The 22,667-nt window shown below is 36.6% G+C and overlaps 1 protein-coding gene and 1 non-coding gene across 43 annotated transcripts in view; both read left to right on the top strand.

The window, feature by feature from the left end:
• The window catches only part of ZBTB20 (zinc finger and BTB domain containing 20), a 770,914-nt gene that overhangs the window by 364,402 nt on the left and 383,845 nt on the right, over nucleotides 1-22,667 (top strand). The gene's annotated exons all lie outside the window — the stretch shown is intronic.
• On the top strand, nucleotides 19,866-20,019 carry LOC123576282. Its single transcript, XR_006701292.1, has one exon. It is a non-coding gene; the product is annotated as a small nucleolar RNA SNORA62/SNORA6 family (small nucleolar RNA).

The following is a 22,667-nucleotide window of genomic DNA, read 5'->3' as shown; positions in this document are numbered from 1 at the left end:
CTCACCTCTCGGATACCAGTTGGATTCTGCAATATTACTTTTATCTAGGTGTATATCTAATGCTTTGTATGTCTATAGCTCGCTTTCTGATAGAAGGGAAACATTGCTACCAATCATCATGAAAAAAAAATTGCTCTCTAAACCTTACTCAGTCCCTCTTCTGGACAACTCAATGGAAACATTCATTCAGATGTTAATAAAGCTAAATCATGGGATTTTTTATTTGGAAAAATCCATTTTGATGTTTAAAGGGATTCTCAAAGGGTGTTATGATAGAGCCTATGTAAACTCCAGTTATGGAGAAAAGTACTTGTTTCACACAAAGATATATAAACACAGAATAATGAAATTTTTCTTCATTAAATTCAGGGTACTTAAATTCACACAAGTGCACACACTCCAAGCCCCCACAACACACACATTCTCTGCCTACTCTCCTTTTCCTTAGCTCACCCCCTGCCCTAAACTCCGGGGATCAGAGTATACTAAAATCTGAATCAACTTCCATTTGTAAAAGATCCTATAATACCATTTAAGCAAAAGTGCTTGACAAACAAATTTATTGGTCTTCTTCCCTGGAAACTTAAATATGAATAATTTTGATATGCTCATGTGTGGGTGTGTATGTGTGTGTGGGGGGGGGGCGTTGTATTCTTCCTATAGACAGGGAACATTTTCAAATAATCTGGTCTGATAAATCTCTATTGAAAACTCACCAGTTCATTAACATTATACCTATGCTAATAGTTTCTATTTCCTTTTGTTATATGGCAGTTATTATGAATGAGATTCTAGAACACCACTTTCCATAGTTACATTCAAATAGTGAAATATAGCTAACCAAGTAGTAGTCAAGACTATTAGTTTTTTTGATACACATTCAACATGGCAGCAGTTATGTTTCTTTCTTAAATCCATGTTAGCACCAAACCTTAAAGTGAATTATGGAAATTCAAAATGATTTTTTTTTTAAGTTTTTTAAAAGTGAGCTATTATCGGGTCAGAGATAGTGCCTCACAAGACTGGCATCAGCATCACTATTATTGCCATTTTAACTCGACCACCCCAGATTATATAATCCTACAGTAAAATTATTTTTCATAATTCATTTTTGAAAGATAAACACCACGTACACAAAGTCTAAATGAAATATCTCAGAGATACAGAGCCCATAAAATAGGCATTTTCTATAAAGGCAGGAGAAAGTTTGTTCAAGGAGCAGGTTGAAAGGCACGGTGGTATAATGTTAGATGTACATGCTCTAGTTCAGATTCTGCCACTAAATGAGTTAACTAAGGTTAAAGGATTTAACTTCCCTGTGCATCAGTTCCCATGTTTGTCTCAATGTCAACTTACAACCTCCTACATGTTAATAACAATCAAAAAAATTAAGGTCATCAAGTTATTTTTAAGTGTTCAATATTAGATACAAATACAGTCTGTTAATGATCAAGTTTTAAATGGAAATTTGGACCAAATCCTTGGGAAAAAGTTTCTTGTTCCAAATGATGGAGACTAATTGGATGATGTCACAGTCTGATTGTTTTGTACAGGTTGACAACAAAGGTAGAGCCAGAGAGAAGGAGCCTTAAGCAGGGCAGTGGCAGTGGACTATGGTTTTTAAATTAGTAGGAGAAATGGGAGACATCTTGCAGGAAGCGTATTATTTGTGTTATGTTATGTGAATTCTCCAATGTTCAACTCAAAGGATGAATTGAAAAGGCTTATCTGACAAGGGGAAGCTCTGGGGAAGATGCAGCGTTTTTGGCATAAGACTGTTCTCAAAGTTAATTCTACCTCAGGAGCTGGCTGCAAATTCTAGGGTCATACCCCTACAGATTCTGATTCCACAGTAGTTTGTGGGTGGACCTGTGATTCTTCATTCTAACTAGCTCCTCTGGTGATTTGGTTGCTGATGGCCTTGAGACCATTCTCGGAATTTACTGTCATAGCCATTCAATGCTCTAGCCTTCAAACTGTGTGGCTTCTGGTTATGGGGAAAACTGAAGGGATTATTTAAGGCTCTGTAAAGCCCTGCAAGACAGAACTTTTTATTTGTTTTAATGGAGATTCCATATCTTTAAAATTTTATCTGTTTGTTCTTACTAAATTTGCATGTTTTAGCATTTAGGAAAGAATACAAATAGATCTGTTTGGTCAGAATTTTTACTTAATTTGGCACTATAGGATCTATCGGAATAAGGAGTCTTTTACAAATTTTGTTATTTTTTTGTTCTCTTTTTTATGCATGTGCCCAGCTGTCTTCACAAAACTAAAATGAATTTTAAAAACATAAGTGAACAGTTCCATTTAATATGTCTATTACATGTTGCATATGAAGTACTGGTGCCATCTGATCTAACCTCGAAAATTCTTGAGTCTATAAGGATAAGCAAGAAATATCCCATTGCTAAGAATTTTTTGTCATATGAAAGAAAATCTCTCTCTTATTCCACATATTCAATTTCCTTGTCATTTTACATTATAAATAAATAACAAACCAATTTGGCACATGCCCACCGATTAAAAATAAAAGTTGTCAGAGTGAGAGGGGAAAGAAAAAATATGAATTATTAATTATAATATTAAGCAGCACAAAAAAGCCTAACATGAAATGATATCACCAAAAAAGAGATTTTATCAAAATGAAAGTGGGACAATGATATAGTCTTTATCATACAATTTGCATTGTTGCCATTTTAAGCCAGAAATATATTTACCATACCTAGTGCATTTATATCAAATTTGATGAAAAGATATTTTAATCATGACAGAATGATGAAGTTATTTATAGAATAGTAGGATTAAAGGAAAGCTCAAATTTAAAGTCATACATTAAATCATCATATTGACCTGGTGGTTATATTCACTATGACATCATACTCTTGCATATTGTTATTTTTAAAATGTCCAAATACTGAAAAAAGCAACAATACTTAATAAGAAGAGAGAATGATGTTTTTCTTTCTAAGATGATTTTAGAAGTTTATATAGCTCATATTGGAATGGAGATGAAAGCGTTTTGGTGGTTTGGGGTTTTTTTTGTTTTTTTCCTACATGGAGATTTCAAGTGAATATACATTGAGTACTGGTTTACAACTAAATATAGTTTTTTTTTTTTTTTTTTTTTTTTTTTTAGCAGGGAAGAGTGATTTCTTCTCAAGAAGGGAAGCTATCAGGGTTATAATGGAAATACTTCAGACTATGTCTCTCTGAATTAATGTGATCTAACACTTGTGACTGACTTAAATTTTCTTTTCCTAATTAGGCCAGGCTTTTGTTTTTGGCTTAAAGACTTCATTTTTTATAAGGTTTCACGTGGTTCATAAAATGTCTTTAAATTTCATTTGGAAACAGTGGCAATTCTGAAAACAATCTACACATTTAGAGTAATCTCATAGGCATTATCCACTTAGATTCTCAGGAAAAAAATTCACGTGTTGTTCCCATGAGTAGCATGTTTGGTTCTATTTAGTAGTGTTTTTGTTTTAACACTGTAGACTGCTTCCTTGACTTGGGTTAAGTTGTTAGTCCCATTTCAGCTGGTTTTGCTCATCATCTTGATATTTTATTCTCTCAAGCATGATGTTATAGTACCATCTTAATTTTTAGTTTTTAACTGAATTTACTGCTTGTGGAGGTTGAGAGGCAGGTCCATATCTAGGCACAAGGCAAAAAGTTATAAGCCTGTATGCATCTTTGCAGTAAAGCAGCTATTTGTTTTTGTTTTTGTTTTTGTTTTTGTTTTTGTTATTGCCTACTTGAAATGTTTTTCAAACGGCTAAATTCTTAGAGTCCTATTTAAGAAAAGCTTTTGTGTCATAGAATACCCTGTCCCAATGTCTGCCAAATGGGTTCTAACTTTAATTTATCTTGCCCATGAATTTCTAACTTTGCCTCTTAAAAATATATCATCCTTATTGCTATTGCCATCAGCACCAAGCATTTTTTCCAGCATCCCATCTATATCAGTATATTACATGAAGATGTTGTCCCCTCAGTGCAGGTAAAGCAGTAATGAAATAAAATGTAGTAAAAATTTTCATTTGTCTTATTTCTCTTTCTTTTCTTACTAGTAGTTTCCATTTGATCAGAGAATATCAGTCCTTCCAGTGTTACTGTCTTGTGCAAATATTCATCCGGAAATGACTTCCCTGGCTCCTGTAGTCTAAAGAGTCTGTTCATTAAGCTTAGGCCTTCCTTGTAAATCATGTAAGTTTCATGGCCTTCCTTTTTTTTTTTTCTTTTGTTTCTTTGGGGTTCACTGATTCCCACCATGTACAGTCATTTCACAGCTGCTGTCATCAGCTGCTCTCCCTTGGTGTGATTTATTTTTAATAACATTCTTTTTTGCCCAATTTTGATAACCATTAGTCTCAATAAATTCCTCATAATTTTTAGTTCTTCTTTGAGTTTTACTTTTTAAATCACTGAGTAGGAACGAGAAAATAACACAAGCATTCAAAGAAAAGCAAGTACAGTACTATCAAAATGAAGCCCTGCAATCCTATCTGATAACATTCTCTGATAACATATCAGAGAACATTCTAGAAACAAAGAAAAAGAAATCTAAATAGAACATTTTTTTTTAATTTTTTAAAAATATATTTTTTTGTGAGAGAGAGAGAGAGAGAGAGAGACAGACTGTGAGCCGGGTAAGAACAGAGAAAGAGGGAGACACAGAATCTGAAGCAGGCTCCAGTCTCTGAGCTGTCAGCATAAAGCCTGACACAGGGCTCGAACTCACGAGCCATGAGATCATGACCCAAGCTGCAGTCGGACATTTAACCGACTGAGCCATCTAGGTGCCCAGGTGCCCCATAAATAGAACATTATTCTTAAAGGGAAGAACATGTAGTTAATTAATTATGAGTAAAGTCAGGTTATAGGAAAAATCAGAAGACAACTGGCTTTTAGGTGCTGAGCAATTTTAATAAATATGGTTAATATTTATTAAGAGCATTTTATGTTCTAGGCAACATGTTAAACAACTTTCATTCATTATTTTATACGTTTAATTCCTCTGACAAATCTACAAGAATCAGCATTTTAATTATTTCTTCCATTTTATGGAAGCAAAAGGCTGAGGTTTAAACAGCTTAAGTAATTTGCCTAGGGTCTCATAGCTAGGACTGTGGAGCTCAAACAGAAACTCAGGTACATCTGTAACCTTTATGCTATGGTACTTTACAAGTTACAGCCTTTAAAAAATAAATACATGCAAAATTCCAGTTTGACTACTATATAGAAGAGACCATGAAAGACCTTAAAGTCAATTTATTATTGACATATACTTCGGTGTTAAGAAATTTTGAAATATTTCCATGGTAGAGCATGGTTCAGGTTTTGGAAAATGGATCTTTCAACTCAGGTTTGCTAGTTTCATTCTCTGTAGTGGTGGAAAGTCGTTTTTGGCTCACTCTTTTTTTATTTATTTTTTTATTTTATTTTATTTTATTTTTTCAACGTCTATTTATTTTTGGGACAGAGAGAGACAGAGCATGAACGGGGGAGGGGCAGAGAGAGAGGGAGACACAGAATCAGAAACAGGCTCCAGGCTCTGAGCCATCAGCCCAGAGCCTGATGCCGGGCTCGAACTCACTGACCGTGAGATCGTGACCTGGCTGAAGTCAGACGCTTAACCGACTGCGCCACCCAGGCGCCCCAAGCTCACTCTTTTTTTAACATGAAATAGTGACTGATTAATGTTAGATAGCAAAAAAGTCTTCTGGAGTCTTTTGACATATATATTTTGAGTAAATGTAAAATAAATGAATAAATGTCCATGTATTACATAATTAATAAAAGCAGTCCTTAAATAAGTTTCCATTGACTTATTTTTTGGTTAGTACTGGTTTAATTTTAAATTAATATATTAAATTCTGATGATCTGGCTTTCTAAGACTATCTGGTAAATTTCATGTACTCAGTAAACTTAAGACAAGGTGACTTTTTTGGTTGCATGATGTTTTCATGGTAATCTATTCCTCAATGTAAAAATACCATCTTTCTTAAGCCTGAAGGGATAATAACCAGTATATGAAATCTAGTTTGGACCCAATATATCTGCTGTATGAAATGTTCTAAGCCAGCAAGTCACTAAATTCAGAAATTGAGTATTCTGGAGCCAGATGCATGAGAATTGTACTGCCTTGAATTGGAGGGTTCATGCAAATTTTCTGATCCAGAGATTTTTCATATTTCTTTTAACAACAGAATCCTCCTTTCAAAATAAATGATTGGAGCCTTTATATATGAACCAGTAAGAGTAGTATTTTATTAAACTTGTATTATAAATTAAAATTATGTATCATTTTAATATTATAAAAGTCAATTACTAAGAATATAAAGGTGAATATGAGAAGATGTGGAAACTCAGGACTGGATTATTATAGCAGACTAAGCTCAGTGTATTTTTGTATGAGGGATGGAGTACTTATGGTGTCAAGAAAATCATAAGATACGCGTAAGCAACAGTTTTTTGTTTGTTTTGAACAGCTGGCCTTCTGATATCAGGGTCTTAATTTGAGGCCTACATGAAAACTAGTTAAACCTATTGTATGTACTTATCTATTAGCAACACATTAGTCTCCAATATGTTTTTTAAAATTACATAAATATATTTAACCCATCCCCTGCCCATCTTCCTTCCAGCAACCCTCAGTTTGTTCTCTCTAGTTAATAGTCTGTTTTCCAGTCAAATGGGTGATGGGTACTTGGAGGGCACTTGTGATGAGCAGTAGGGTGTTGTATATAAGTGATGAATCACTAAATTCTACACCTGAAATAGTACACTGTATGTTAACAAACTGGAATTTAAATAAAAACTTGAAATAGGAAATAAAATAAAATTACATAATACATTTAATTTGCATGCCATTTTTATCACAATTATAAATTTACATTTTAATTAAACATTTAACAGCTCAGTCATCTCTTTGTAATCATCTGTTTGTGAGCTTGGGGACCATGAAGCATAGTTTGAAAACCACTACTTTGGTTCAAATTTTTAGGAAGTAACCTTATTTTTTCCTCTCTGTTCCTCTATTATTTGAAGACATTTCAACCCTTTGGGGATGCTTTTTCTTGTGGGTTTTGGTGTATTTGAATTCTTTCTTCAGCTAGAGGTTAAAGTCCTAAAGGGCAAGAATCTTGTTTTTGTTTCTTTGCTTTGTTCTCTTCATGAGACTAATATTACACATTGTGTATAGACATGGGGTTCGTTCAGTCATAGTTACCATCTGTGCACACTAGAGAATTTGCAAAAAGGGCCCAAATCACAGTTTCAACCCCCCTCTCATCTATCGCTCTATGTTTCTACTTCTGTTCCCACATGATGATGTTGATAACAAAAACGGTTCAGTGAATTCTCTGGGCTTCCAGGTTTCAGAGCTTCCAAGATGGGGCTGTGAATCCACAAATTGTGGCTTTTGAGGGTGGCACTTTGAAAGAATGAGTGCTGGAGGGGTGGAATAAGGTTCAGGGACAGGACCTTCTGATAAACTAGAGCAAAGGGAAGGAGGGGGAGGAGGCTTAGAGGTAGAGAAGAAGTGAAAAGGTGAGGTAAATGCTAGTGTGGAAGAAGGAGCCGTTTACGTGATAGAGGCAAGATAGTTCTGGTACTACTAGTGCCTTCTCTGAAAGCATTGAAGTGTGCAGAAGAGTGGCCAAAAATCAGAATTGACTCTCTGGGCCACAAATACAAAATCAAGTCCAAAGAGAGAATGTGGCATAAGCTATGACACCAACCAAATGATATCAGAGCCAGAGCAAGAAAAACTTGTGTAGAACTCAGAATACGCTGTTGCTTTCCACCCTTCCGTAGGTTTTGGGTATCCAGGTAAGCTTAGCCGTTAGGGAGCTCCCCAGTATGAGCGTCATGCCTCACTGAGACCACTACTTGATGAGCCAGTGAGGAAACAAAAGCAATATAGTATGCTGTGAATTCACAGAACGCAAACTAAGCCTGTTTATACGAATAGGTAACATTTCTACTAACTTACTTGAAAAAGATCATTTTTTTATAATATAGGTGTTTACATAAAGCCAATAAAATGTCTTGTGTGTGTTAGAACATTTTGCTTTTATGTGGTAGACCATTTACCTCCTCTTCAGTGTCTGTTGAAACATTTATTTCCTATTCTCTATTTCATTCCTGTTGCAGCATTTATGTATGATTTGTTTGTTACTTTTATCAGTTGATCTTGCCCTCCCCATATGCTCGTGTCTGACTGGCCTAGTTTCCCACATTCAGTATGTGATCTCTAGCCCTTCTTAAATATTAATTAGTGTAATTGAATTCCCTCCAGTATTTCTAACCTCAGGCACCTGAATCTTAGTGTTTTTATTAGAAGTGATTTGTGCATTTAAAGTCCAACCTGCCTTCCCATTTCCCATCCCCCAAACAACTTTTCTTGATTAGGTAAAGGTCGGGGTACATGCCTACCTCAGAGAAGGTTTCATGGGAAAATAAAAGTATTATATGTCACAACCTTTCTCTGTTAAAGACTGAAAAATACAAAGCTGTCTTGAATCTTTTGCAAAGAAAATCATCCAGAGTGAATAAGAAAAGGATGTAACCGTGTCCAGGTGCACAGCTAGAAGTCAACAACAGAAGCCAGGCAGAGCCATGCATAGAGATGGAAGCAAAGCCTCACCTAATCACAGCCCATTCTCCACTGGCAATACACCCAGGCCCAAGGACAACACCTTAAGTTCTCCTACTCTTTTAGTTTGCAGATCCACCTCTGACCAGCATGCCATCTCTGGATGCAGTCCATGATTACACATGAGTGACTCTCTTCCTTGGCAGGAAATATGAAAAAGGAAAAGGAGAAGAGCCTGAAAATAGGGCTAGAGAATCATAAGCTAGTGAGAAGATTTGTCAATAAGATGACTAATTACTGCCATTCATATCTGAGGAAAAGCAAAAAACAAACAAACAAAAAAGTTAGATGACTAGAGATGTAGAATATGTTCTGATTTTTAGAAAGTAGAAGAAGGTAGTTTATAAGGACAAACAACATGATGTCGGCCCTGAGCAAAGGCCTAGAATGTATTATTAAAACAATAAAGCATAAAGCAATGGTTTATGATTCCCCTGGAAGAAGTGGTTCTTGCTAGAAACCAGAATGGCTTCAGTGAAAGCAGGTCTACAATATGTGATCTGATCTTGCCTGGTTAGATGTACAGATGGATTAGTAACTGGTTGAATGACCACACTATTAAGTGCAAATAAATGTCTCAATGTCATACTAGAAGGGAGTCCTATGGAATATTTCAGGAATAACCTAAGCCTCTCTTGGCCACCATTTTTTTTCCAATTACTGGGATGAAAGCACGTCCATCAGAGTTGCAGATGACGTGAATCCAAATGCATAGAAAAGTTGTTGAATTAAGTAATCAAATTCCAAAGACATCTCGGAAAATTGGAGCCATGGGATACATCTAGCTAGAGGAAAGTTCTAAAATGAATAAAGGCCAGACTTTGTCTTCATATTTTTAAAGACTATTCATGAGTTATATGGGTGGTATATGGCTTAACAAGCCAGTATAAGAAACCTAAACAAATAGGAACATCTTCAGAGGAAAGTGACCAGAATGATAGGGAAATGAAACATGTGATACAAGGAATGGTTAAGGGAACTGGGATTGTTTAGAAATTCATGAAGAATGGGGGCACCTGGGTGGCTCACTTGGTTGAATGTACAACTCTTGATCTCAGCTCAGGTCATGATCTCACAGTTTGTGAGATCAAACTCCACATCGGGCTCTGCACTGACAGCACAGAACCTGCTTGGGATTCTCTCTCTCTGTCTCTCTCTGCCCCTCCCCTGGTGCTCTTGCTCTCATTATCTCTCTCTCAAAATAAATAAATAAATATAAAAAAAAAAAAGAAAGAAATTCACAGCGCCCCTGGGTGGCTCAGTCGGTTAAGCGACTGACTGTCGGTTTCAGTTCAGGCCATGATCTCACGGGTTCATGAATTCGAGCCCCGTATTGGGCTTTGTGCTGACAGTGCAGAGCCTGTTTGGGATTCTCTCTCCTTGCCCCTCCCCCACTTATGCTGTCTCTGTCTCTTTCTAAATAAATAAATACACTTAAAAAAATAAAGAAAGAAATTCTTGAGGAATGAATATGATAACTATGTTCAAGTACACTAAAGACTGTCACATGGAAGATAAATTATGTTGTTTCCTGTGACTCCAAGTAGAACACAAGCCAGTGGTAAAATATACAAGAATATATATTCAGGTCAATTTATAAAAACTAACTTTGTAACACCCTTATGTGCTCAAAGCTGGAAAACAGACAAGAAAGAAAAAATATTAGTCTGGAAGACAAACCTAGGTTAAACTTTGGCTATGCCACTTATCGTTTCTGTCTCTTTGGGACATGTTTCAAATGTCCCATAATCTGTTTCTGTACCTAATAAGTGGATTTAACCAATTCCTACCTTGCAAGTTGTAGAACTTTAGCGCCTGTATTAGTTTGCTAGGACCGCCATACCAGAGTATCATAGACCAGGTGGCTTCAATTACAGGAATGTGTTGTTTCTCAGTTTGGGAGGTTGGAAGTCCAGGAATTGAAGTGTCAGCAGAGTTGATTCCTCATGTGGTCTCTCTGCTTGGTTTGCAGAGGGCCTTCTTCTCACTGTGTCTCCTCATCCCTGGTGTCTCTTCCTCTTTTTATGAGGGCACTAGACCTATTGGACCAGTGCCCCACCCTCATGGCCTCATTTAACTGTATTTATCTCTTTAAAGGCCCTATCTCCAAATATGGTCATACTGGGGGTTAGGACTTCACATGTGAATTGGGAGATTGAGGAGGGGTTATATTCAGTCCCTAACAGTCCCTAATATCAACAAATATTAACTCCCCGAGACCAGGGTGTTTGAGCAAGGACAGCCACTTTGCAGAGACGCTTTACAGGGTATTAAAGCCGTAGGTAATTATAATCTATAATTTTAATGAACTCCAACACTAATATTCTGTCATTATAAAAATAAAATCTCCAGTGGAGCATCACCTCTGAAATTCTGCAATGCCCTGAAATGCTCAGTCGGAAGGTAGTTGTTCAGTACATACAACAACCTTCTTTAATAAATGTTTTCATTTACTATTTGAAATTTCAGTCTAATTCACAAATATTTACTCATATGCTAGACCTCCCTTAACTTCTTCAGCCCAAATTCCCGAGATGCATTCTAGGTGAAACCTCTGTGTCTTTTGTGGGAAGACCTTGCTTTGCCAAACCTCCAAATGCTCTAAGTCAGAAGTTGTGCATATGTAAGTGAAGGGAGAATGTAACTATCTTAAAACAAAAAGGCGAAATAGGGAAGTTGTACAAGTAAATGCATGTAAAAAGTAAAAATAACAAGAGGTATGTTAACTTAATCCAAAGGTTTCAAAGTCTGAATCTACGGCTTTGAGGCTTTTGAGTTCAGAACAACAAATGAATGATTTATTTTGTTCATACATGCAATGCTGTTATTCCTCATTTTAATATGCATAGGTATTGACCCCATGCTTAGAAACTAACAGTTTAAAGTTGAACCTATGCTAGAAGCCAGGCTCTGAGTTTGGTTAGTCTTTTGGTTTGTCTTTCTTATAACGAGTATTTCTGTGGAAATAGGGCTGTGTTGTCTCTTGTGTCTGTGTGTAGTTGGAGTTACCTTTAAAAGCCAGTATTCTAAGCCAGTGAAATAATATATTCTCTTCTTTTTCTCTTGACAGACTAAGTAGTATTATACAGTAGCACGTCTTCTCAAGGAATGTATACCTTTTTTGTCAGATGAACTAAAAACAAACAAAAAACCTGAACACTAACAGTGATTGTAACAGTTGGCAATTGAACATTGCCTCCCCTTGAGAGGGCCAGTTACTGTAACTAGACCTTTACAACTGAGAGTAGGATCTCTGGTTTGGAAAGAGCATGGCAGCTTGAGCTGGATTACCCGTATCCCAGCCTCCTAGTTCTGCCACTTGTGACCTCGGGCAGGTATCAGATTCTCTGAGCCTATTCCATGTTATGTAAAACTCTATATTTGGGCTTCTTTTCAGGTCTGCACAGAGTTTGACCCAATGTAATTTATTTCCTTCTTTGATCCTTAATTCTTTCACCTTCTGATAGGTATAATATTAATCCTTTCCCTACTTACCTATCCCACGGGATTGTCGAGACAATCAAATAATATGATGTTTGTGAAAGTGCTTTATAAACTGTAAAACACTGTACAAATGCTATTTCTTTCTTCTTATGAGTGGATGGGGATGCTTAACTAGAAATGGAATTGGGACCAGCCAGGAATTAACGTTGATACTGTTTCCTAAGAGACGTTAGAGGCCTCATGTTTTTGTCTATTTAAATTGCCTGAACTGATCTGTAAAATGAAGATCTTTAACAAGAGGCATTAAAGTTTATTGTCTGTTTTTCTGTGGTACTTCCCAGGGAACATAGAAAACATTTTTTTCCTTTTATTTTTTTCCCCTGTATTTTTGGGCTGCTGTCTATTCTTGAAAATACTAAGACAAATTCTTATCCTTTGAAACTGTGGGGATCTGGGCCCATGGTGCTTACTATCATTATTTCTGTTGCACTTGTGGTAATTGTTGTTATTATTAATTATACTTCATAATTATATAGCTTCTTATTTTAAGGAAAGATAAGTGGCTAGAAAATAAACAAGTTGCTGTTACAGAGAGATGTTTGGAGTTTCAAACATTTTAAATCCACTTTTGACTTTTTTGCACATTCTACCTGAATCTTCAAACAGAACATTTTTTTTGTTCCACCATTGAAAATAAAATACTAACTAGTGAGATGGTGTCCTCAGAGTCATGCATGAGAAAATAGGGTCAGAGAATTTCATTTCCTCTTTCTGCCTTTTGAAATAATTCTTAAAGTGTAGTTACTAAATAGTGGAAGTCTGTTTAAGAGAGAGATTTTGAAGCAGGAGATGGAAATAGTTAAGCAGTGACCTGCACCTCAGAGGGAGTTGAAAGTAGCTTGAGGATTATGGGGCAGGCAATCAAGTGTAACACGGGTACAAAATGTGCGGCATGGATCGATAGAGGCTCTCTAGAATAAAAAGTCCACCCACCGTCTTTAATCTCTTGGCTCTATTATTTTCAATTCTTGAATAACCTTAATGCTGATGAAGTGTTCTCTAAGTTTCCAGGCTGGTTGGCTTGGGGTCCCGTGCGTCACGGGTCTCCTCATTCCCACAGTTAAAGACCTGAATTCAGTAGAGAGACAAGGAGTCAAAGTAAGCATTTGTGTTTCCTTGGGTAACTTCCATGTAGGTGCTTCTGTGACTTGGTATGCAAAGGAGGATGAAATTTTACAGGAAATAAAGAAGGTATTCAGTTATTCAATTATTTCTTACTTTGAGGAAAACCCTCCTCTATCCAACTGTCATCATCTTCTAAAGCAGTGGTTCTCAAAGTGACCAGCAGCATTTGCACAACTGGGAATATATTATAACGCAAACTCTTGGGCTTCAGCCCAACCTACTGAATGGAAACTTCGGGGTGGAGTACAGCAGTTTGTGCTTGAAGAAGCCCTCCAGGTGATTCTGATACATAATACAATTTGAGAACCAGTGTTCTAAAAAGATGTTGAATTACACTGGGATTATATTGGAGCAAGTAAAAACTCTGTCAAAAAAACAACAGTGACTTTTGGAATTTAGAACTCTATCATTTTACCCCAAGTTATCTTTTGTAAACTATTTCACAGTTGTATCCTAAACTATTGAATACTTTTTACCTCGACCTGCCGTTCATGTCAACATTTACCCCCATCCTAAAATGATCTTTGTGTCTCTTTCTAGACAAATTTTTATTCATTCTGAATCATCCAACTCAAATACTGTTCCTTGCAAAAACTTTACCAGTCATGTCAGCATTCTCTCAATTTGGTTTTCTTAGTTCTCAGTGTCCATACTGTTCATGTAAGCCTTATGACATTTCTTGGATACCTTTTATAATAAACTGTCAACTATTACAATAAACATTGCATTTATTTAGTACCCACTATGGTCATCACAACCTTCTCAAAGAGTCCTGTGCCTGAGTTGCTGAGATCTTAAGTAGCTTACCCTAGCTCACACGGTAAGTATTAAAAAGAAGATTCTCCTTTAGACTTACTCACTATGCTATATTATCTAATAACATTGATAAACTTTTCTCATATTGGTATTTTTTTATTCTCCCCAGCTTAACTGTATGCCCAATTGCAATTAAAGACCACATTCTCTTGTCTTTACAATAACTTTTAGAATATAGAGAATTAATGCTTATCTGTTGGCATATTGTATTACAAATTCTAAATATTTCTGGAATTTGTCTGGCTTTTTCTTTGGAAAATCTTGAAAGTGAAGGTTTTAACATTTCCTCTTAGATCCAGAAAGCTGTCCACTTATAGATTATCTTTATTTTAGCAAATTAATTCATCGATTGCATTTAAGATATTCAATTCACAATTGTGCATTGATTCTTATCATCAATTTTAATAAATGAATTTCAAGAATACTTTATAAAAATGCCTTTAAAGGAGGGAATAGCTACTTTTGTTATTTAAAGAATTTACCAATTTTCAGGAAGTTAGTTGATTGTTTTATAAGAAGAAAAAGGATAAGTTGAAAATGAATCTGACCCTTGCCTGTACACTTGCATGTACATAATGGTGATGGAAAAAAATGAAGATAATATTAGCAGCTAAATAGTAATTATTCAGGAAGTGTATTTCATTGAAAAAAAAGGTTTTTTACTCTGTAAGCATAACATACTCTGTGAACATGTTATATTTGTGCATTATTTAAGTTCACCTGGCTGAATTCTTACCTAAGGAAAAGAAATCATAGCCTCTCCCAGGTACAGGCCACAATGTGTGACTATTTGGGGGATAAATATTTGGCCAATTTCTATTGCTTTATAGCTGTTCCATCATCGTGAGGATCCTCGATCCTAAGTCAAAGTCACATGGATGGTTGCGAAAATGCATTTTCCTGGATTCCATCCCTACATATTGAATTATAATCCCTGGGATTGGAGCCCAGCAAGTTACATTTGTAACAATCACTTCCAGGTGATGCGAATGCACAATTAAATTTGAAAAGTCACTTTTATTTGGATTAATTCTTTTTTTTCTTTTCCCTCTGGGGGATCAAATCTTCCAGAAAACTGAGGAGTGAGTCTCAACACTGATGTCTTTTAGCCAGAGAGCTTCAGTGACAACCTTAAGTTATTATTGTATTTGCCTTCAACAGACTTTTATTTAGTTTGGATACTTTTGTTTGCCAGGTACTCTTACCTAAATTAATCAATTCAAAACCCAAATCATTCTGTGATATAAGTATTCTTGGCCCCATTTTAAAGATGAGATAATTAAGGCTTAGAGAAGTAATTACCTTTCTGAAGGTCACCCAACTAGTAATTGGATTCAGTTTGACTCCAGAATGTGTGTTCTTAAACTCCAAAACAGGAGTGAGTCACAATTTGAAATCAGATCTTTTCAATCCTGCCTTTCCCTTTTTAAAAAGCCAGCTGCACAGTAAAGCTGACAGCAGCTAATTCCAGGTTTGTGTCCAAACTCTGAGATATTAGGATGTTAGTCCATAGTCGTCCTTACATTATTGGCTGGTAGCTGTAGTGTTATCATGTGACAGGCTCAATCAGTAAGCAATCACCTTCAATATTGTCAGATGGATCAATGGAAGCATCATCAACATAAACCTGTCTGATAGTCTTCCTTGTCTTCTATTGTTCTTAAGAGACCTGATATATATTCTATGCAAAGATCACTACAAAAAGGTTTTTATCATTTTATTAAGGGATTTTCTACAACAATATCAGGCTTCATTTCCCTCAACAATGCTTTGTTTTGATAAATCTTTTGCAAATACAGCTGGTACCTCTGTATGGCCGACTCAATGGTTTTTAACCTTGGCAGCACATTCAAATCACCTATGGACTTTTAAAAATACACAGATGCTTGGGTCTAACTCCTACAGATACTGAGTCATGGGGTCTGGAGTGGGGGCTGGACATGGATTGTTTATAAAGCCTCACAAGTGCTTCTATAGGCATGTAGGATTGAGAATCAGTGATCTAATTCATTACTTGGCAAAGAATTTGAGAATATCTTATTTACTAAAAGAGCAATTGAAGGACTCCATAAGTCCTATAGTGAGTCCTTGGAAATAAAAGTGGAACTCATGAGCAGCTTGAGAAGCTGTTGCTTGGGCTATCCAAATATTCAGATTTGACTCTCAGATAATGAAAAGGCAAGAAATAAGAAGCCATTAGAGCATGGTACTAAGTGGAATTATGAGAAACCATCTGTAAAATGTTGTGGGGTTTGGAAGAACCTGTTCTTTTTAATAGACATTTTTGTAATAGAAAACAGGGTAATGGAAATAGCAACATATTTTAATCTATCTGCATTTCCTTCAGATAAAAATAAAATAAAAGGGAAGGGCATAACCTTGCAAATGTATCTTGATCTCATATTATTTTTGCAAGATAGACAGATATGGGGCCACTAGTCAGCCCAACTCAGGGCTAGCTATCAAATCAGAGCTCACTCTTCAAATCCCAGCACTAATCGAGATGACAAAGAGCTACCTTTAGATTAATCCTGCTCTGGACTTTAGACGAAAGATACTGCAGTTTAATTACTGAGTGAAATTCACTTTGTCTGATCTGCCTGTCTTTGCTGTAATGTAATCAGCATCACCCCCATCTGAAACATGGGGCTGTGAAGTCCAAGGACCTGTGTGATTGGAGGAAATAAAATGATGCTCAAACAACAAGCAGCCGCAGTGCAGTAATTATTCAAACCTTGTTTTCATCTGTATGTCATTCTCCTATTGGCTTGTCATGACAGCAACTGAAAAAAGGATGGGAGAGCATGTGATTGAAAGGGAGATTGACCTGAAGGAATCAGACCAGGTGTGGGAGGGAAGAGCCAAGCTATATAAAATCTTAAGGCTAATTAAACTTGGTTTTTCTTTAATATATATCCCACTGGCTGTTCCTGATCCCACAAGTCCAAGCTAAACCATTCAGCTGATATGTCTGTCTGCAATTAAAATCTCCCCTTCAGTTGAAGCTCTATAGTTTTTACTTCTCTGAAAATAATTTACTTTTCTGTTAAAACTGGCAATTACTGGACACATTTTTTTCCTATAAGTCTCACTGTAATTTTTAGAAGTTAAACTCAATAAGAGAAGAGGGTTGCAAGTTTTCTTCTGTCAGAGATACTGGCCTTTTCAAGCATCCTTTCTAGGTTTGCATGGACCCACTACCTTTCATACGGGAACTGAATCCAGAAAGGTACCTGGCTTCCCTGTGAACTGTTAGCCCATCTTATACAAAATGCTTAAAGTAAACATTAGTCCTTTAGTTAGTTAGAGAGTGGCTGAGCCAGGATTTGAACCAAGATTTGTCTGACTCTGGGCCAATCTCTTTTGACTGTACTCTCCTTCCTCCCTTTATTCTCACTAATTTATGGTTAATACCCCTCTAATTGACTCATTTAACACATTGCTAAGCACCTCCTACATGTATTGTGTTATACTCCACATATACATTAGTGAAACCTGGAAGGAAGAATCACCTAATATCTATCTTAAAAAGCTTTTAAGTTTGGTGGTTCGGTTGCTTTTGTGGCTTTTATTGCATGTTAACATTTTTTAAGTTTATTTATTTATTTTGAGAGAGAGACAGACAGAGAGACAGAGAGAGAGAGAGAGAGAAAATCAGTGGGGGAGGGTCGGAGAGACAGAGGGAGAGAAGATCTGAAACAGGCTCTGTGATGACAGCAGAGAGCCTGATGGCAAGGCTTGAACTCACAAACTGTAGATCATGACCTCGGCTGAAGTTGGACGCTGAGCCAACTGAGCCAACTGAGCCAACTGAGCCAACTGAGCCACCCAGGTGCCCCTGTATATTGACATTTTAAATCCAAAGAGCAATTGGAACATTAAGAACAAGTGCAAAATATGAAGTCCAAAAGGTCTTTTCTATTTCCCTGTTTTTTTCATAGTATCACAAATCTATCCATCACCGCAAAATCTCAGAATCAGAATTCCCAAGAATCTTAAGTTCTTATGACTCATAAAATATCCATCATCAAGTCCTGTCAAAATTTGCCATATATGATCCAACATCAAGACTCCTAAACATCGATGTTAAGCAGGCAAGCTATGGAATCAGATGACCTGGGTTTGAATTCTGGCTTTATCACTTATTAACTGTATAACCTTGAAAAATTTGCTTAATCATCATCTTTAAAAAAGAAACAATAAAGTGACTTGCCTTTTAGGATTGACATGCAGATTAAATGTGTTAATGTACATAAAGCACATAATCCAGTGCCTAGTACGTAGTAGGGGCTTAATATTATCCTTTCTTCCTTTACAGTGTCTCTAGAACTTTTCGTTTCTTTTCTATCTGTACCAATGCTACCAAGGTCAGATATTTATCTCATAGTGTATGGGTTATTGTAGTGGTTCTCCCTTTCTCTTTCTCTGTCATTATTTCTGGGCTTTCCCTGTTTCTTTCTTTTTTTTTTTTTTTTAATTTTTTTTTAACGTTTATTTATTTTTGAGACAGAGAGAGACAGAGCATGAACGGGGGAGGGGCAGAGAGAGAGACACAGAACTGGAAGCAGGCTCCAGGCTCCGAGCCATCAGCCCAGAGCCTGACGCGGGGCTCGAACTCACGGAGTGTGAGATCGTGACCTGAGCCGAAGTCGGACGCTTAACCGACTGAGCCACCCAGGCGCCCCTGGGCTTTCCCTGTTTATTATCAACTTATTCTGTCTACCCTTCCCAGTTACTTATACTAAAATACCACTGTGATGATGCCAGTGCCCTACTTATAAGCCTTTAATAGACCTCTTTTGCCTATAGAATAAAGTGCATTAGTCAGCCCAATATTCAAGGACCCCTTCACATTCCAGACCTAACCTATCTTTCCAACATTATTACCTATTATAATTCCCACTAACTTGTTTATTTGTTGCTCCCAAATATGTCTTTCAATTTTCTGCTTCCATGCCTTCTCTCTTGCTCTTCACTTAACCTGAGTCTTATCACTTCCTGAATCTTACACATTTTTCTTAGTTCAAGTGTATTTTTTCACTGTAGTGAAGCTTTCCATTGTCAGCCTCGATATAAGAGGTGATTTTCTCTAAATCCCTATTCTGAATGCTGAATTGCCTTGTATTGCAATTGTTTTTTTGAGGTTATTTCAATAATTAGATATTAAGTACCTCAGACACAGGTCAGTGTCTCAAACATAATTTTTTCCAGTGGCATCCAAACAAACCCAAACATAAGTATACAATGAATATATGCCAAATGAATAAGAGGTCTCCATTTGGAGTTTCTTCCTTGCTCTAACCACCTTTTCTTTCCGACAAATCACTTTGAATTTTGTCCTTTATTCATAGTGTATGTCTGTGCATATTTTGAAACTTCTCCCTCCTTGCTCCTCTGATCACTCACTTATAATGCCTTTCCGTTCCACAGCCATCATGCTATCCCCTCACCCATCGTGTTCAGTCAGGCTGCTAATAGGCTCTGGTTTTTCCTTTCTAGTTCATTCTGTACTAACTACATCAATGCTAGGGTGATACTTGCTTATCTATAGAACAGAGATGATAGAACCTGCTCTTTTTATTTTTGGGAGTTGTCAAAAATGATAGCATATGTATATAGATATGACATTATTTAACAGTATATGACAGTATTTTATAAACTGCAAAAAGCTTTATAACCATAAGGTATAGTTTATAGTGCCTAAATATCTTCAAGTAAGCATGCATTCATGTATTAAATATGTACTTAAAATATTCTGCACATTGTTGGAGCTTGGAATTGAGGCCTCTGACTGGCCAATGAGCTCACAAGTGTAGGTTGTGTGCTACGTGAGGGGTAAGTCTTTCACTAACACCACAAGGATCTCTGGCCCAGTGAATGGAGTTCAATAGTAATTCTTGCTACAAGTACAAAAAAAATTAAAACACTATCAACAGTAAGGTTTGATGAGCTGTATCATATTTCTTGTATCTAAATAAGATATCCATGTCTATCTAAGGATTGTTCCTTCTGCATTCATGGATTTCCTCGTTTTCCATCTAATCCCACCCTTCTTTTGAGCAACTCACATTATGCAGCCTCAATCTATCTACAGGGCAGATGAGAGTCTTCTTAAAAGACCTTCACTAAAAAGACTCTATTTTAACGTTTTGGTTTTTTTTTAATCAGCAAACAGGACTATTCTTTAGCAGACCGACAGGAAGAACCTTAATAATTCCTAACCACCCCTGAAACAGCATGAAAAATGAATCAAGCTTATCTTACAACACAGAGATCAAGATTGTGTAAATTATCTGACCATGTGGATTTTCTTGAAATTTTTGAGCCAAAAACCTAACCAGAGGACAATATTTATGATAACACCATTGGTCCACTGCCTAGATCCAATTTTTCCTTAGGTGCTATGTTTCTATTAATCAGGAGATGAATTGATGGACAGTGATGGTGGTTTAGAACTTGAACTCATAGTCCCTAACAACCCAGTACTGCACAGAGGCATTTCAACTTTATTTTATTATTACCAAATGGAACCAGGACAGGCAGATCAGTCTTCATTCCATGGTTTCTGATGGCAGAGTGGGCCCAGAATGTTCCACAGGAGGTTCAGTGGCAGGCAGGCAATAAGGGCCAGCCAGCCTTATATTGTATAGCTTACCTATGTTGGTTTTAAAAAAACAATGTGTCCATATTCTGGAAGCACATACCTTTATTGTCCCTGAATTCCTGTGGACATTTTCAGTGGATTCATATTCCCATGAATTTTCTATTCCATGAGATCTTGACCTCATGGCTCTAAGTTTTGAGATTTTGATGATAAGCAGTAGGTGTCTTCCAGACTCCTTTCTTGTTTTCCCCTTCCTTACCCCAATTCTACACATCATCCAGCTGCCACCAAAATACTCCCTTGCCTAACTGTCAGTCTCTTCCAAGGGGATCTGATATACCAGAGGCAGCAAAATCTTTATTCTTTTCTACTGGCCTTTTGGCTCTTCCTGCTTGTTTGGAGTTTTGAGTTAAATTTTTCAAGTTAATATTTAACTCATGAGATAACTGTTTACAAAATTGTTGGTTGGCAATCAGGGAGTTTTTCCCCTGGATTAATATGGTTAAAGTTTAACTTAGTGGAACAGCTCATAAAAAAAATAATAAATATATGTATATAATTAAATAAAAGTATTAACTCTGGGAATTTTGCTGATATGTTTTCATGATTCAAAATGGAATATTTGTTCTAATCTAGATAAAAGAAAGACCTTGGTTACAGACCTGGCAAGCTGACTGTGGAAGAATTTAAGTAGAAAGGAACGCCAGAGTCTACTCCTGGGTTGCAAATGACATGCAAATAATGAGAACATCCCTTTTTTTTTTTTCTTAAGAAAATACCCTGTATTCATATTCTTGGTAATATCACATTCAAAAGAAGTTGTTGGGAATCTCTCCAAACAGCATATTTGGCTAATTTTAGGCTTTGATAATCCCTGTGCTATCTTGTGATATTTTGTCATATCAGTGACCTTATATGTTACAATGTTATCAAAACTTAGAGACAGATGTGTGGTGAAATGACTCTGTTCAGGTATTGCTCTTCGGATGTATTCATAAGTCAGAAAGGGCTGTTTCTTCTCCTGAGATAAAGGCGAACTCAAGCTTCATCTGTCGATTGCTAGAGGTTATATTGTGTTCTTATGAGAAATCTTCATGCTTTTGCTAGGGTTCACGGGTCCAACCTAGAATTGAAATCATATTCAAGTTATTCTGGGTTTTCATCTTTACTTCTTGCAATGTAGACCTCAAAGATCAACCGTTGGAAGAAAGTGGGTGGAACAGTTAGGTAAATCTGGTAGGACTATGAGGGGCTGCATATATGTGCATGTCAAGTTTAACATGTGCTCTGAAATTCTGTGCCATTGAAGATACTCTGTGTTTTGGCTATATGTAGTAGTCTACTTGGCTGGTTTCTACTCAAAGGATAATTGTTAGTTGTTAATAATTTTTGCTGTAAGAATAAATGAGCTTGAAGCCATTTATTTAGAAGAACCAGATTTTCTGCTCTATTCTGCATTTCAGAGTCATAAAGCCAGACATTCAAAATCTGGGTATCTCACAAGCACCTTCTAAGATTGTTTTGCCAAATATGCTGTGTTTATCCCAAGTCAGAAGCCACTTAAGGTAGAATTATAAGTAATAAATTTCAAATCTGAAGAGACTTAAATAAGTTTTAAGTGCCCAATAAGGTAGGAGGAAGAAGTAGAAAGAGAGGTGTCCCAGAAGCTAGCCACAGTCTCTAGGAGTTAAGTCGCTGCTGAGAAGTTGAGTTAAGTCGCTTCTGAGAAGTTGAGTAAAATGAGAATGAAAACGTGCACCTTGGATTTGGCAACAGCAGACATGGTAGAGTGGGATGGATAAAAGCCTTGTTGGATTGTGTTGAGGAAAGAATAGAAAGTGAAGATACGGTAATGGCTCATAGAGACAATTCTTTCAATAAATTTTGCCAGGAAAGGAAGACAAATGGAAAGTAACTGGAGAGAGACTTGGGATCAAGAGAGTATCAAACAA

Source organism: Leopardus geoffroyi, chromosome C2, assembly GCF_018350155.1.
Source record: "Leopardus geoffroyi isolate Oge1 chromosome C2, O.geoffroyi_Oge1_pat1.0, whole genome shotgun sequence".
NCBI classification, from domain to species: Eukaryota; Metazoa; Chordata; class Mammalia; order Carnivora; family Felidae; genus Leopardus; species Leopardus geoffroyi.
The sequence above is the reverse complement of the archived record's forward strand: the minus strand, read 5'-3'. Positions and strand labels throughout refer to the sequence as shown.